Genomic DNA, 13,742 nt, shown 5'->3' on the forward strand with positions numbered 1-13,742 from the left:
ACCCTCAAATTTAAGTCACAGGTTCTTGTTTTTCACCCACACTTCTGCAGCTGCTGCTTCCAAACCTTCCTTTGCCACTGTGAGGAAAGGGAGGCAAAGCATCCCAGCTGCACAGGGAGTGAACATGGAGCCTCTGCACAGGGAATCATGGAATCACAGACTGCTTTGGGTTGGAAAGGGCTGTACAGGGTGTCCTTCCACTCCTTCCATGGGAAAGGATAGGTTCCACTATCCCAGGTTGTTCCAAGCTCCATCCAACCTGGCCTTGGACATTTCCAGGGATTCAGGGGCAGCCACAGCTTCTCTGGGCACCCTGTGCCAGGGCCTCCCCACCCTCAAAGGGAAGGATTCCTTCCCAATATCCCATCTAACCCTGCCCTCTGGAAGCGGGAAGCCATTCCCTCTCATCCTGTCCCTCCATCCCTCATCCCAAGTCCCTCTCCAGCTCTCCTGGAGCCTCTTTAGGCACTGGAAGAGGTCTAAGTTCTTCCTGGAGCCTTCCCTTCTCCAGATGAACACTTCCAGCTCTCCCAGCCTCTCTTGCTCTGTGCAGGGGGCACTCAGAATTGCAGGATCAGGATTCTCCTGATGCAATCCCCCATCACCACCAGCACTGCTGGCTCCCAGCTGCTCCCCTGGTCCCCCAGGAGCACTGTGTCCATGCCCCACCACTGCTGGACAGATGATCCTGCTCACATCCTGTTTAACTCAGGCTGTTTCCAGGTTTCCCGACCCCCTGGACCCTCTGCAAACCGGAGGCAGCTGCAGCTGGAGGAGGAATAAGAGAGGGGGGTCTGAGCTGCTCCCCAGAGCTGGATGTGGGACAGCCCAAGGAGCTCAGCTTTGTTTATCCTGCTGTGGTTTCCCTACAGGGAACATACGTGTGTTCCTACAGGGACACACAGAGCATTCCAGCTTTCTCCCTTCCATGACCTCTGTGCATGTGAGGTCTCCAGTCCCTTCCATGGGAAAAGGACAGATGGAGGGCTGCTAAATCATAGAAGCATGGGATGGTTTGGGTTTGAAGAGACCTTAAAGCCCATCCAGTGCTATCCCCTGCCATGGGCAGGGACACCTTCTGCTACTCCAGGTTGCTCCAAGCCTCATCCAACCTGGCCTTGGACACTTCCAGGGATCCAGGGGCAGCCACAGATTCCCTGGGCAACCTGTGCCAGGGCCTCTCCACCCTCACAGGGAAGAATTTCCTCCTAAAAGCTAATGTAAATCTCCCATCTTTCAGTCTAAAACTTCCCTCTTTTCCTGTCACTGACTGTCTGTGTAAAAAGCCTCTCTCTGTCTTTTCCATAAGCTCCCCTTAGACACCGAGAGGAAAGGCAGGAACTTTGCTCAGACCCTTCATCCAGCAAACCCAGGAATGTTTTCTCTGGCAGCTGTTTCCAATGTCACGTTTGAGGCTGGCAGCGTCACGGAGAGGACAGAGCCAGAGCTGTGTCCCCTGGCTGGGCTGGCCCTGCAGCATCCGCTGGCCCTGCAGCATTCCAGGCTCCGCTTTTATACCCATCAGATTTGCTCTCTGCTTTAAAGTAAAGCCTCTTGTAAAACCTGGCAGCCCTGAGGAGAGATAAGGGGGGTCTCAGAGAGCCTTTGGCTTGGGAATGGGATATGGAAGGAGCTGCTGTGATGGAGAGCCAAGAGTGGGGGCGGCTGGAGCAGGGGGAGGCTCTGGGACCACTGCAGAGCATTTACCGGCCCCAGTCCCATCCCTGGAGCTTGGAAATCTTCGTGTTGGGATCTAGGCCAGCACAGGGAGCACAAAGCTCCTGCCTCCCCATCACACAGCTCATGGGTGGGGCTGTGTCCATGGAGGATCCTGGAGTTCCAGAGCATCAGAGACTCCCTGGAGTGCTACAGCAGCTGCTTCACCACTGGATCCCAGAGTGGGACCCATGCATCTGTTTGGGTGGGAATTGGGAAGAGGGGGATCCATTCCAGGGAGATGCTGGGGTGCTGCAGGTGATGACTTGGGGAAACAGCCACAGCACTCTGTTGTGGCAAACATCCGTGATCAGGATTCATTTATTGGGATGAATTTTTTCCATGGAAAAGGTCAGGCATTGGAAGGGGCTGCCCAGGGAGGTGGTGGAGTTCCTGGAGGTGTCCAAGGAACAACTGGACATGGCAGTCAGTGCGTTTGCTGGGATCGGTCACAGGTTGGACTGAATCTTGGAGGGCTTTTCCAACCTCAGTGATTCTGGGGTTCTGTGTTTTTAGGGATGATCTGCATCTTTCTGGCTCATTGAGCAGGGCAGGGGGAGCTTGGGTGCCCAGTGTGGCACAGCCCAGGAATGGGGGAGAGGAGAAGGTGGGAGGACAGGGCAGTGTGGAGAGGAGGCAGTGATCCTCTCATGGATAAGGGGGATATAATCCCTCATTTCACACACATGGAGATACCAAAAGCCAAATCGTTGAGGATAATTGCTCCAAAAAACAAAGGGGTGCTTCATATTCCTTGGCTCCCTGACAGAATTAGCACAGCAAGCGTTCCCTGGCTTTCCTTTCATTCTCCTCCAAAAACATCACTTTCCTGGGGGTGGATTTGGGGAGGATGGGAGTGGGAAAGCCGTGAGCACTGCTGGGTCCTGGCAGGGCGGGAGGGGCAGCTGCCCACAGGAGCAAGGATTTGCCCATACCCCTTCCTTCTGCTTTCCCATTCCTCCAGCTACTTGGACTCCCCCAGACCTGCATCCTGGGGGGCAGCTGTGGCCCCCATCCCATCCCATCCCATCCCATCCCATCCCATCCCATCCCATCCCATCCCATCCCATCCCATCCCATCCCATCCCAACCCCGGGGCTGTGTTCCTGGCAGCAGTGTGCCAACAGCACAGCCTCATCCACTGGGCTCAGGAGGCAAAAACAGCTGGGAAAGAAGAGCCTGGGAGGCTTTTTCCCAAGCTGAAGCTGCTCACCCCCAGAGCCAGGTGGCCTTTGAACAGGAGCAGCTCCCAGCAAGCCCTGGCATGGGCAGCACTGGGAGTGCCCACAGCCAGGAAGGGCCATTCCTTATGGAGTTTTGGGATGGAACGCCCCTGCTTGCCTCAAGCCAAGTGTTTATAAGCTTGCAGGAGGGTGGGTTAAGAGCTTTAGTGGAAGAGCAAAGGGCACAAAAGGAGAGTGGTTGGTGAGGAGTGGGATGGGATGGGGTGTTGGTGCTGGGCCAGCCATGGAGTGACAGGTCTGGTGCCACCACAGGCTCAGTCCTGGGCACCAGGGAATCCTTGAGCTCTGTTCAACTTAATAAAAATACACAATGTGAAACCTTTTCCCTGCTTTTGAGGTCTCATTTGAGGGCACCCAGTGCTACCTTCCCCATGTCCCTACACCCACAAGCCTCATCTGCCCCACTGCACCTCCAGCTCCATTCTCCCCAAGTCCCTGTGGGAACCAGGGGACACGGTGGGGGCTTTCCCAGTGTCCCCCCCACCACCAGCTGAGCCCCCCAGCCCTCCCCCAGCCAGGCTGCAGCTCTCCAGGCCTCCCCATCCAGACGGTTCTTCAGGGCTGGAATGAAAAAGCTGAAGTGTAAAAGAACACTGAAGGGAGCAGTGGAAGAACCGGATTTTCTTTTATTTGATTTTTTTTTTCTTTTCTGAAGGATGCTGTATTGAGCTGAACATGACAAATATGCCAGGAATGTTTGCCCTCAGGGCCTGGGAGAGCAGGGAAAGGCACTGCTGGCACCTTATCAATGCAGCAGCCCCAGTGTTTGTGCAAAAACAAGTGCCAGGGGCAGGTCCTGGGGCAGCAGCTGCCCGTGCCTGGAGGAGGATGCCAGCAGGAACCTGCTGTGACAAGGGGAAATGTCACCCTGACACGATGGGGACCTGCCCTCAGCCTGCACACAGGGCAGAAGAAGCAGGTCTGGCTCTGCTCCCAAGGGACAGGACAAGAGGAAACAACCTCATGATGCCCCAGGAGAGGTTTAGGTTGGATATTAGGGAACATTTCTTCATGGAAAAGGCTGCCCAGTGGAGTCCCCATCCCTGGAGGGGTTTAAAAGCCATGTGGATATGGTACTTGGGGATGTGGTTAGTCGTGGCCTTGGCAGTGCTGGGGGACAGTGGCACTCAATGATCTCAGAGGGCTTTTCCAACCTCAGCAATTCCATGATTCTCTGAAAGAGCTGCCGGCACCTCTGGAGAGCCCCGGCCCAGCTCCAAGGAAGCCGTGTGCAGCGGGCTGGGGCCGGGGCTAATTAACAGGCCTCGTTAAAAATATATTGTGTTTGCTTTAAACAAGGTTCCCCCAAGCCAGAGGAAGCTGGTGAGGGACTGAGGAGAGATAGTGAGGGAGAGAGAGGCGGCAGGGAGGGGGAGGCGATGCCTGGGTGCATTTATTCCTTCCCTTCCTTCCATTCCTAACCCAAACCAAAGTGTCTCTGTGGCTGGAGGCGCCCTCTCGTCTCATAAAGTCCCACATAGGAAATTGTAAAGTACAGGAAAACAACCCAAACCCCCTGACCCCTTAACAAACTCCAGCCACAGCCGAAGTTGCAGGGTAAACAAAGCCAAGCCGCTGTCGCCAAACTCTCCTGGGTGCTGGGGCTGCATTCCTGGTCCCAGCAGAGGCTGGATGGCCCTATTGGAGGCTGGATGTCCCCATCCGAGGCTGGATGTCCCTGCAGCCCTCACCCCAGCCCCCAGCCACAGAGCTGCCCCTCAGCCTGAGGCTGATTCTTTCAAAGTCAGATGCTTCCTCTCCCCCTCACTGGAGATGATGATGCTCTGAGCCAGTAGTCAGTCTTCCCTCTCCCATTCAGAGCAGGACTGATGTTCCTTGGAGCCTTGTCCCCGAGTTTATCTGTCACCCACAGAGAGGCACCGGCTCTGCTGCAGCGCCATTAGCATCGGTGCCACCGAGGGGATGCTCCGTTTCCCTGGACACCGGTAATTCAGCCAGAACCTGCACAATTTTCTGTGCATAACAGTCCCAAATGTGCTCTCTGGCAGGCTCAGGAATCAGCAGCCCAGCGGAGGCAGCCCGGATTAATCAGGCTGGCCACGACTCGGAACAAACCTGCTGATGAAGCCTTGGCAGCAGCAGCGTGTGTGAGGGCTGTCCCTCCCGTCCTGCTCCCACACAGCATGTGGGACTGGGAATCTTCATGGAGTCATTGACCACATTCTTCCAGAGCCCTCTGCCACCAGCACTGTGCCTCCTGCTCCATGTCCCTGTGCCACCTGTGTGCCCTGCACAGGGAGTGACAGGGGCTGGGCAGGCAGGGGGTGTGGGGCTGCTGCTGCAGAGGGGGATGAAGGGGTCAGGGATTGCAATCACAGGACTCTGTGCTCTGCCTGGGACACTCTGCTGGTTAATCCAGCCACACACCCCACCAGGAGATGCCTGTGCTCCTGCCTGGAGCATGGGACAGGAAAGCCTTGTGGGATGCTCGGAGCAAGCTCACAGGTTCATTGTGCTCCCAAATTTGGTGTGTCTCCTGTCTCCTTCCTTCAGCTTCCCATCCTCTCTGCCTCCCAAGTGCTCTATGGCTGAGGTTCCACTGTCCTTGGGATGCAGGTTGGGAGCTTTCCTGGGGTACCCCAACTCATCTCCTTCTCTCTTCCCCCCACCACCTCCTCTCCCTCTGAAGGGACAGCATGAGCCATTTTTGGCAGGTATTTGTCTTTTGGATGCTGTACTTGGGGCTGGCACTGGCAGCAGTCTGCAGCCAGGATGTCTCCTGCATTCCTGGGGGTTTCTGTGGATCCTTAGGGTGACCAGCCAGGTCATAGGAACCATGTTGAGCTGGGGGGATGTTGGCACTTTTTTTGTTCTGCCTGTGATGTGTGGGGGGTGGGCAAGAGGGACAGCCCTGCAGAGTGGGAGGCCGGACACTTCCCCCCTCCTAAAGACACAGCAGGATGTTTACATGATGGATTCTGGCTGGTGAAAAACACACAAAGCCTCGAAAAAATAAAATTAATAACAACAAAAAAAAAAAAATTCTCCTGTTGTTCCCCGCAGCAGATGGAAAATAAACACAGCTGCTCCTCTGCCCCAAGCAGCGGCTGCACACCCCAGCCCCCGCTGGTCCCCATGCCCAGGACACACTTCTCAGACACCAAATGCCCATGGGATTGATCCCACAGGAATCCTGAGCATCCAGAGGGGTGTCAGCGTGGCTCTGATGCTGCATGAGGGGCGTGGGAGCCCGAGGTGCACTGCCAGTCCAGAGGGGGACCATGAGAACAGGGACTGCCTGCCCCAAGGAGCCATCCCAAGGTGGTGCCAGTCCTGCTGGTCCAACCTCTGCCCTCTGTGTGCCCGATGGTGTGGATTAGGTGATTCCCTGGAAGGAGAACCCCTTGGGGGGGTGTGAGTGAGGCAAGGGACCATCCCCCACCCAGCTGGAGCAGCGGAGGAGAGGGGACACTGTGTGGGGACAGGACAGGCTGTGAGGCCACCCCCGGCCACGTAGAGCATGGGGTGAAGTGGAGGTTAAACATCAGGAAACACTTTCTGGCTCTAGACAGGATCTGGGAGGCAGAGCCAGCTCCCAGCTGGGAGCCCCCTCTGCAGGGACAGGAGAGGGGCTGGGGTGACCCCCAGTGAGGGCTGTGTGTCTGTCACACTGCCACAGCTGGGATGGTCTGCATCCCTGTTTCTCCTGAATTTTAATGCCAGCAGCAGCTTCTGCCAGCAGGGCCTGCTGCAGCCCCCCAGTGCCCAGAGCCCCCACCCCATCTGACCTGAAACTGGGGGAAAGGGAACATTCCCTATATTTACTGTGAAACCACAACAGCCCCTGCAGAGGCAGCTGCTGCCTGCAAAGTAACACTCCAGGTTCTGGATTTAAATGAAGTACAAGAATCTATAAATCCCATGGACAAGCAGAAAGTGCATATAGAAGTTAGGAAGAAGTTTTTCACTGAAAGAGTGATTAAATACTGGAATAGTCTGCCTGGGGAGGTGGTGGAGTCACCATCCCTGGATGTGTTTAAAAGGAAACTGGATGTGGCACTCGATGCCATGACCATGAGGTGTTAGGGCTGGGTTGGACTCGATGATCTTAAAGGTCTCTTCCAACCTACATATTCTGTGATTCTGTGTACCAAATCCCCCCCAGTTTCACCTTTGGCAGCCCAAAACCTCTCAGGAGGCCTGAAAGTCCCGGGTGAGGTTGGGCTGTGCTCCAGGCTAGGGGGTGATCCAGGTAGTTTGCAGGAATGCTGTCAGGGATGCCCGGGGCTGCAGGGATGTTTCCAAGGATGCAGGGATGCTGCCAGGGACTCCCAGAGGCTCTCTGGACTGCAGCTCTGCTCGGGGCTGGAAGAGTGCTTGAGGCTGCCGAGGAAATTCGGGATTGGCAGGGGACTCGGGACCGGCAGGGATGCTCCAGGCTGTGGGGATGGCCCGAGCTGGGGAATGCTCCGGGCTATGCTCCGGGCTGTGGGATGCTCGGGGCTGGGGGTTGACCATGGACAGGCATCCGGGGCTGGAGGTGCCGGCGGGCAGGGCAGGGGCTGCCGGGGCTCCTCCCGGGCCGCTCTGGTGGAGCTCGGCTGTCCTCTAGTGCACGCCCGGCTCCATGACACGGAGCCGTGAGGCTGGGCGGGGCAGGGAAGGGCTGGGAAAGGCGGGGAAAAGCAGGCGGGGCAGGTAGGGAGCGCCTCCAAGCCCCACCTCCCACTCTCTTCCAACCTCCGCATTTTTAGCGCCTCCGGTTTTTATTCAGCATCCCTTTGCCCTTCACTTTTCTTCCCACGTCCCAATCCCCTTTGGCCTTCTACCCCTTTTTAGCCACAGTTTTATATTAAGTCTCCACATAATTCAATGGTCTCCAGTTTTCCTTATTCTCCTGCTCCTTTTCAGCCTCCTGTTTTTCAGCAGCCTCTCACTCTCCATTTCCCATCACATTTTTATCATCCTCTCACCTCTCTTTAGCCTCCCCTCCCTTTTTCAGCCCTCAATTTTTCCTGGTCTTTACTTACCCTCAATCCTCCCACACCTCTTTGGACTCCCACCCCATTTCGGCACAGGGAAGCCACCACGGGAACATGGAACGGAGAAAGGAGGGAAAGAGTGGGAGAGGGTGAGGAAAGAGGGATGAATAATCAGCTCCCTGAGCACTCGGGGCTGTCACAGCCTGAGCAGCATCACCTGGGGCTCCCCACACACCTGCCTGTGGCTCTATTCAGCCTCAGCTCTTTCCTCAACCCGCTGTCAGTGTATCCAGCTCTGGCGCTTCCTCCAGTCCCACCGCCCATCCAGGTGCCTCCTGTCCTATCCCTGCCGGGGCTGTGGGCACGGGGGAGGCTCCCTGCCTTCTGCCAGCGCCGCTCAGAGGGACACCTGTCCTTGAGCCACGGGGCTGGGTGGTGGCCGCCGTTCCCTCCGTGGGCTGGGTGCTTTGGGGGCACCGGGTCCGGCTGTCCCTGCTCTGTCCCCGCTCTCCTGGCGCTGTCCCCGCTGTCCCTGCCGTGCTGGCGCCGCGATGGCCGCGGGAGGGCAGCAGAGCGCCAGGGAAGGGCGGCGGGAGCGGCGCCGGGAGTGACCCCGAGCGGGACCGGGACCGGGACCGGGACAGAGCCAGGCGGGGCCACGGGAGGGATCGGGGACAGGGACCCGAAACACCGCCCTACCCACCCCTGCCGTGGGCAGCGACACCTTCCGCCAGACCGGGTTGTTCCACCGCTGTCCATCCTGACCTGGGACTCTTCCAGGGATCCAGGGACAGCCACAGTTTCCCTGGGCAACCTGTGCCAGATGTACCAGGATGCTCTCTGATCGAGCCAGGTGTCGGCTCCTCTATGCTGTTCAGGCAGCTCCAGAACCTGGCATTGCTCACAAGAGTTTCTTCATCTTCAACCACCAGATAACAGAGGATTGAGCAGCCACCTGTGTGTGCGGGTGCTGCCTTCCTCTCTGCTCTGACTCAATTATCTGTCCTGGCTGAGGAGCAGGTTTGAGGATCATCACTCCAGGGCTCCTTTGCTCCAGCAGGATGAGGTTCCCAGCAGTTGCTGGAGCAGACCCGGGTCTCTCAGCCTGGCCTCGGGCTCTGTGCCCAATCTGATATCCACACGTGACCCCCCTCACCAGCCCCCTCTCCCGCCCCCACCATCTTCAAAGCCAGGGACCTGGCAGTGGTTCTGAAAGCCGGGCAGAGCCTCCATGCCATGGCTTGGCATGGAACTCAAAGGCTCAATTAGCAACATCTGCTCTTGTGGGCTGTAAAACCCTCTCGCTGCTCCCCTCCCTTGCCGGGAGCGCTCACAGCTGGGAGCAGCATGGGGCTGCAGCCAGCCCAGCCAGGGAAGCTGTGCCCCTGGCTCACAGCTGTCATAGCTTGCTGTGCCACCTCTGCCACTGCGACACCTCTGCCACCACTCTCCAAACCCCTCAGATCTCCGGCCTGATGGCAGCTGAGTGTGAGGGACAAGGAGTGAGCTCTTCTCTCTGGTTGACCAGGGAATGGCTGGAGCTGTGTCAAGGAGGGTTAGGTTGGATATTAGGAAAACGTTCTACCCCTAGAGGCTGGTCAGGCACTGAACAGTAGGAAGGGTCTGGAGAACCAGGAGTGGTTGGGAGTGCTCAGCCTGGAGAAAAGGAGGCTCAGGGGGGACCTTCTCCACAACTCCCTGACAGGAAGGGACAGCCAGGAGGGTCGGGCTCTGCTTTCAGTGAATAGGGAGAGGATGAGAGGGAACGGCCTCAGTCTATGCCAGGGGAGGTTCAGGTTGGACATCAGCAGGAATTTCTAACATGGAAAGGGTGGTCAGACATTTTAAGGGGCTGCCCAGAGAAGTGGTACATTCCTCATCCCTGGAATTGTCTAAGGAAGGACTGGATGTGACACTCAGTGCTCTGGGCTTGTTGACCAGATGGGGATCGGTCAAACGTTGGACTTGATGACCTTGGAAGCCTTTTCCAACCTCAGTGATCCCATGATTCTGTGAAAACCATCCCATGGCCTGCAGGCTGGCTGAGAGGCCCTGCCAGCACCCATTGTTCGGGAGCTGAAGCAATCAGGGCCCTTTCCCGAGGAGCCGGGCCGGGCTGTCCCGGGAGGGCCGTATAGCAGCAGGGCTGAGCACTGCTGTCATCATTCCACAGATGCCTCCAAACGCGGCCAAGCGGCGCCACACGAGGCCACCAAGGTCGGGAGGGCCTGGAGCCAGCCGGGAATGGGATTTGTGAATGGGAGCAGGATGGGCAGTGCTCATGGGGCAAGACCTTGTTGTGCCCCCTGGAGAGGGGGGTCTCTGAGCCCCCACTTGGAGGCAGCTGTCCCCTCACAGCCTAGAGCCAGGAGAGGACAAGGGTAGCATTGGCAGGGCACTACTGGTGTCTAGCACTGGGCACCAAGTATTTCCCTGACTTTCTCAGCCTCATTCCAAGAATGTCCAGTATGTCCACTCCTTCCCCACATTTTGGCCATTAGATCTGATTATCCTTGATTTATTCGTTGTCTGGGGAGCTCTCAGGGCCTCTCCCTCTGTACAAAGCAACCTCAGCTGCTTTCTGGCTGTAGCAAAACATCCCACCCTGGGGACATCCCTTGAGAGATTCCCCAAAACCCCAGTGCCCTCCTCAGCTGGGGGTGTCCCTCCACTCCTGCTTAGGAGCTGGAATAGCAGCAGGGCTTGCCAGGACTGTGATCCCATGACAAATAAGCAGCATGATCACAATCCCACAAAAACACATCATTGAACCCCTTTGCCAAGGCCAGGCCAAGGCTTGGCTGGTGCAGTGGGCAGTAAGAAAACACCTGGTGCTGATGGTGGTTTCCTCCCCAACTATTCCCATCAAGGATCTGCCTCACAGGTAATCATGGAAACTCTAAATTCCCCAGGGAATCCTCTGGAGCATCGAGGCAGAGGCTGGCAGAGCTGCCTCTCCCACCTGAGGAACCAGGACTTGAGCGCCGGCCTGTCCATATCTGCTTGGAGTAAGAAAAACATCCACAAACCACATTTCCCTTGGAATATTGGCAGTAAAACATCCATATAACATTGCCCTTAGTGCACCAGCAGCAGCAGTAGAGGGAGAGGAGCCAGAGGAGGGCTGAGCAAAGCTGTTCTCTCCTGAAGGGTCATGTGTGAGCCTCTGGTTTTGCAGGGAGTGGGAGGAGCAGTTAATGTTTTCCCAGGCAGAGGAAACTCCTGGGTGGAAATAGCGCTGTGCCCTGGAAACGGAGCCATCAGCAAACAGGGCTGGTGCAGCCTCATCTCAGCAGGTGATGCTGAGCTGGGCACAGGCTCTGTGGTGGATAAACTGCTCCCAAGGGGAATGGGAGCAGTGAGCTCCTGTCACGGCCCTGTGGAAGCACAGGGGAGCCAAGGTCAGGGATGGGCAGTGTTCCTGCATGGTGACTCCCTGGGGCACCCACTCCATACCCTCTCCCAGTTTCATTCAGCCCCAGATACACAAAAGGACCAGGAGGGCTTGGCCAGGAAGAAAGCTGCGTCCTCAGGCTGGGGAGAAAGCTGAAAAAGGATGGGAACGAGTGGGGCTTCGTGGGGACAGACAGGAAATAGGAGAGAAAGGACAGCAGGGCTCAGTGCCCATAACAGGGTGCACAAGGATTGGAGGGGCTCTTTTACTGTCTCAGCTCTTCCTAGACCAGGACAGGACAGGACAGTGCTGATCCCCTGCCTGTGGCACTCCCCCTGAGACAAGAAGTGATGGGACAAGGGAGAATGGCTTTAAACTACAGAGAAAGGAAATTTAGATAGGATATTGGGAAGAAATTCTTCCCTGTGAGAGTGGGGAGGTGGGGAGGCCTTGGCATAGCTTGCCCAGAGAAGTGGGAGCTGCCCTTGGATCCCTGGAAGTGTCCAGGGCCAGGTGGACAGGGCTCAGAGCAACCCAGGAGAGCGGGAGGTGTCCCTGTCCATGGCAGGGGGATGGAAAAAGTGATGTTTAAAAGTCCCTTCCAACCCAAACCATCCAGTGGTTCCTCAAACCCTGGTCTGATCCTGTGTGCACAGAGCAGGCATGGACAGTCCTGGGAAAGAAACCCACCACAGGAATCACAGACCTGCAGGAACAGCACTCTCAGCTATTCCAGTATCTCCTCCCAGCAGGGCTGTGGACGTGCTGGGGGAGCAGGAAGGGATGGGGTGGAAGAGCCAGAAGGAAACAGCTCCTGAGGAAGTCACAGGTGTCTGTGCCACGGCCCAGAAGAGCTGAGCCTCCAGCCTGGGTTGCAGATCCTTATATCACTCCCAGTGATGTTCAACATTTGTTCGTTCCGGCTGTAAAACCTCTCCTGGCTCCGCACCAGGTATTTCTCTCCCTCAGTGCCTCAGCCAGGGCTGAGCTGTTGGAGCATGAGCAGCTCACACACTGTCGCCTTTGGCACTAATGGCACCAGCTGAGGTGACAGCGCCTCCATCAGAGCCCCTTTCCCAAGGGCCTTGCTGTCCTCACAGGGTAGGATGATAAACAGGAGAAGGATAAAGCCTCCAGTGTCTTTCCCTGTCCCTGCAGGGTCCCGCTCTCCTGGGGGAGCTTGGGCAACCAGCTCTAGTTCCCCAAAGGAACCGGTTCACTTTGGGACAGAACTTGAGGAAAACCCCAGGAATGGGAACACCCTGAACAAATTCCCACAGCCATGGTAGTGCCCGAGGCTGAGGATCACTTTGTGGATGGAGAAGCAGCCTCCTCTGTTCCATGTGCACGGCGGTTTCATATCCATAAAATTATGGAATCATTTAAGTCAGAGTGGCTCCCAGAGACCATTGAGTCCAACCATCACCCCCAGCACTGCCAAGGCCACCACCATTAATCCATATTCTCAAGTGCCACATCCACGTGATTTTGACCACTTCCAGGGATAATGACTTCACTGCTTTTCCTTGCTGTTTGTTTCAATGCCTGACCACCTTTTCAGTGAAGAAATTTTCCCTAATATCCCACCTAAACCTTCACTGGTGCAACTTGTGGCTATTCCCTCTTGTCTTATCCTTGTTCCCTGGAGCAGAGCCCGACCCCCCCGGCTGTCCCCTCCTGTCAGGGAGTTGTGCAGAGCCACAAGGTCCCCCCTGAGCCTCCTTTTCTCCAGGCTGAGCCCCCTCAGCTCCCTCAGCCACTCTTTATTTTCCACTCCCAGCAAGTTGATGGTCTCTCAGGGCTTATCCATGTGAAGAACCCCCTAACAGGGATTTAGGGACATGAATAAGGGATGTCCCTGGAAGCTGCTTTGGCTGTCTGGTGATCTCTCTCTCTCCCAGTCTGCCAGAAATGGGATCACGGAGGGTTGTTTGTGGGTCTGAGGGTGTGCGGGCAGTGAGGGGACAGCGGGCTGTGCTCTCAGGGGACAGCACCGTGTGTGGGGCTGCTGGGGCCCTCACGGCCTATTGGCACCGGGAATGGGAATGGGGCTGGTCCGTGAGGGAGAGGATGGAGGTGAGGTGAGGATGAGGATTCAGGTGAGGGTGAGGGTTGGTATGAGGATGAGTATGAGTGTGAAGATGGTGGCAAAGGTGAGGATGAGGGTGAGGATGCCAGTGGGGGTGAAGCGGCGGCGAGGAAGAGGGAAGGGACGAGGGCCAGGGTGAGGACGAGGGTGCGGATGAGGAGCAGATGAGGGTGCGGGCGGCGCTCAGGGCGGGGGTGAGGAGGAAAAGGAGGCAGAGCGCGGAGCTGCCCCGGGGCTGGGGCGGTCGCGGGGGTTGTCCCGGCCTGTCCGGGCCGGTCCGGGCCCGGAGAGCGGAGCTGTCCTTCAGCACCTCGGCCGGGCCGGGCCGGGCCGTGCCGGTGCCGGCGGAGCGGGGG

Source organism: Zosterops lateralis (genome assembly GCF_965231275.1).
Source record: "Zosterops lateralis genome assembly, chromosome: Z".
In the NCBI taxonomy this organism is placed as follows: Eukaryota; Metazoa; Chordata; class Aves; order Passeriformes; family Zosteropidae; genus Zosterops; species Zosterops lateralis.